Here is a 3,743-nt window from a genome sequence, read left to right as displayed (position 1 = left end):
CCACATAAAAGATCATTTGTGTCATCAATTTAATACCTTTTTAACGTATTTTGATATCACGCATAAAATTGTTCGCATTAATTAATTACAATAATACCTTGCAGTTACTCTTACAAGTTCGTTCATAATAAAATATACTATTGTTAGCAAGCTACCTACATAGGTCAGAACTATTCAAGTAATGAATATAGCTAATTTAATATAAAACTTTTATTTACAATGATTAAAATAGATTAATTCATTTCTCGGGTGCCTTCACTGTTTGCGAAATTCTCGACCTTAATAACAATAATATTTCGTAGTTTTACATTCCAAGATTGTTAACGTTAGTATAATACAATAATGCTTTATAGTTTTACTTATCAATGTTGTTCACTTTAGTATAATACAACAATGTTTTATAGTTTTACTTTCCTGTTACATTATTAAATATACTGTAGTTTCATGTTACATTATTAAATATACTGTAGTTTCATGTTACATTATTAAATATACTGTAGTTTCATGTTACATCGATTGAGATTGTCTTATGTCCAAAATGTTGATCTCGTATTTCTCTTGCTATGATTTTAACTTTTGATTTCAAAATTTATTACGACGCACAAGCGCTTTAAATTTATTTCGTGTTACACCATTGAATTAAAATACAAAATTAAATTATTTTTTCTATTTCCAATATTTTATGCATTCATTTCCATATTGTTTCTCCAAAAGCATTAAAAGACAACATTCCCAAATACACTGTTATAATTTATCGATTAATTACATTACAGTTGTGACATAATAGTGTTACGTCTCTGTATGTTTGTTTGTTAATTTTTTCTGCGATACAAGTCCTTTCTTAAATAAAACTTGTTTATTCTTCCTCAATACAACTTTGCAATACACTTAATTTTCACAGTTACTTTGACTTTAACACACACTATAGTTCACAACAATTCACTCACTTTCTACCGTGCTTGACTCAATTGTCCGTCTCTATCTCCGCCTGTCAGCAACTATAATTCCGATCTCTGTATCTGTTATCCTCGGTTCCCGCCGACTGTAAATGCTGTCCTTGGTTCCCCCACTCTCTGCTCGTCTCCTTTGTCTAGCGCACTTATATACGATAATACCGGCCGCGTAGCCTGTTCGAGAATCTTCTAGACACTCATCGCGTGCTACCAGCGTCACTTGACTTCCGCTGTCGTAACAATAGCTTAGGAATGTTGTTTGACTTTATGTCAAATGTACGTTTTATTACATTATGTATTTTATAACTTCATTCTACTAGAATTGTCTAATAATTGTTACATTATTAAAGTGCAGAAAAACAATCTAAAAACTGATAATCCAGGAAAAATATGTTTTAAATTTCAAAGCGTTAAATTTTTAACTAAAAAATAAAGGAAAGTTAAATTTTATGAACTTATAACTAAAACTTTTTCTGATTTTCCTAATTTCAGGCAGTGGATGTATCTTCAAACGTTTGGATTCATTTGGATATTACTTTCTTGTTGTAATAATTAAAAGTTCATTACAAAATATAGAGAGTTAGGCCTAAGAACGTATTGGTTAAAGTAAAGCATAGTGTACATCAATGTGTTAATTACACTAGATACCTTTTATATCCACTACCAATAGGCCTTTCTGCCAATAACAGGGCTCTTCCTGCCGACTGGGATAAAACTGACTCAACTACGTGGTTGAGATGCTATTTATATTACCAGATTGCATGACTTGTTATTTTGGAAACACACTCTACAAAACCAACGTGTTTCTTTAGTTAGTCATCTGTTTATAACTCACTGTTTGTAGCAAAATACATACAGGATAATTTATGAATATTATTTTGATAAACTTTAAATTTACACACTGCTAGATAATTTTAGTCTAAACAAACAATCTCTTCCATTTTTTTGACTAACTATCTGATATACAACCAGAGTAAGAGATGGTGATATTACAACAACCAAGTTAGTTGTATTGTGGCAGAGAGGAGCAGAACTAACAAAGAGCCATGAGCAGTAAATAATAATTAAATAAAACTGATCGTTTGAGTTGTCAGTAAATATCTTTACTGACATTTTGCTACTGTTCGAATTGTTTTGAAGATGAGTTTATTTCCACATTTTTTTTAAGACTTTGGTATTTATACTTATTGTATCATTATATCTGAACCAAGAGACGCGACGTTTTGAGAGAATATTAAGAAAGATGAGATTGCATTTGAAAGACGTTGATAACTGCATCTGTCTGGGAAGTTTTGGGCGATTTTCGAGCTGCTAACAAAGATATTCACCTCGTCTGGACACATCGTCCGAAAACTCTTAAATAGATGCAGTCCACTAACAAAGCCCTTTAAGTAAGTGAACTGTTGAGTAATCATTAGTCTTGAAATTCCTATAGTCCTTTATAACTGGTCTAGTTTACTATGAATAAATATACTTGCCTCTTATTGCAACATAAGACTACGTTGTCATCAACTTCGGAAGTTATGTAATTAAGTTTACATTGTGATACCACATATGATTCTGTTATTTAATTTTCCGGTGTTAATAATGGTCCATTTGTCTTTCACATTGTCGAGAACTCATGCAAGAAGAACATTAGCTATATTCAAAATCTCCCAGACAGAATGAAAGATTAACCCAAACAAAATGTTTTTATCAAAACATAATTTTGGGCTCGTCCGGGATTTGAACCCGGGACCTCTCGCACCCTAAGCGAGAATCATACCCCTAGACCAACGAGCCACGAAACGTAATTGTAAACCGTTATTTAGAAAGACAAACTGAGATAACATTATAAAAACTTTTTCTAACAGCTTTTACAGACTTTTATTTTTTGTTTGTTTTTAATTACGCACAAAGCTACACATGGGCTGTCTGTGCTCTGCCCACCACGGGTATCGAAAACCGGTTTCTAGCGTTGTAAGTCCGCAGACATACCGCTGTGCCACTAGGGGGGCTTTTACAGACTTTATGAAAAAAAATTTAAATCAGAGCCAATTATTACTGTTCATCTAGTTTAATAAGTGTCCACTTTTGAAGTCAACTACTGTACTGTTCACCAGTTTCAGTTATACCCAATTGCTAAGCCTATTACTGCACCTTTCTTCTGTTTCTTCATTCACAAAAACCCATATACTGTTTTTTTTCTTCACTTATTTTTCACACAATTTACTCTATATTGACTGCTAAGTTCAGAACTTTTACTGGTATTCTATTTCTATTTTCACACAATTTACTCTATATTGACTGCTAAGTTCAGAACTTTTACTGGTATTCTATTTCTATTTTCACACAATTTACTCTATATTGACTGCTAAGTTCAGAACTTTTACTGGTATTCTATTTTACTATGTGTGTAGATGACAACTTTAGTTTGCACTCTTATTGTAGTCCAGCAAGTTTCCAGTTATCAAATTTATATAATGTATTGTTATTCTAGTTCACCACCTGTCTAATTATCATTTCTTGTCCAGCTATAACTAATACGTTAGATATTTTTGCATAATGTTGTTCTTGTTTTTTCAAAACTTCGAGTAAATATATTTCTGAGTACAAAAACGTTGAATACGAGGCTAAAATGCTTTTGTGAAAAACCCACAGCAAAACTCCACGTGAAGAAAACAATGTCAATATTTAATACTGCTATAAATGTTTTTGTGTTGTAGGAGGGAGAAGGAAGAAGTAAATAGTGTCGATGTGCTGTAAATAACTGTTTTCTTTGCTATATAAAGGAGAAAATTGTGAAGAATT

The 3,743-nt window shown here is 31.9% G+C and overlaps 1 non-coding gene across 1 annotated transcript; it reads right to left on the bottom strand.

Annotated features, from left to right (window-relative positions):
- Positions 1 to 2,663: 2,663 nt before the first annotated feature.
- Positions 2,664 to 2,735, bottom strand: Trnap-agg. Its single transcript has one exon. It is a non-coding gene; the product is annotated as a tRNA-Pro (tRNA).
- Positions 2,736 to 3,743: the final 1,008 nt, after the last annotated feature.

This window comes from Limulus polyphemus, unplaced genomic scaffold, assembly GCF_000517525.1.
Source record: "Limulus polyphemus unplaced genomic scaffold, Limulus_polyphemus-2.1.2 Scaffold11123, whole genome shotgun sequence".
NCBI lineage: Eukaryota > Metazoa > Arthropoda > Merostomata > Xiphosura > Limulidae > Limulus > Limulus polyphemus.
This window is presented reverse-complemented; position numbering and strand designations above follow the sequence as displayed.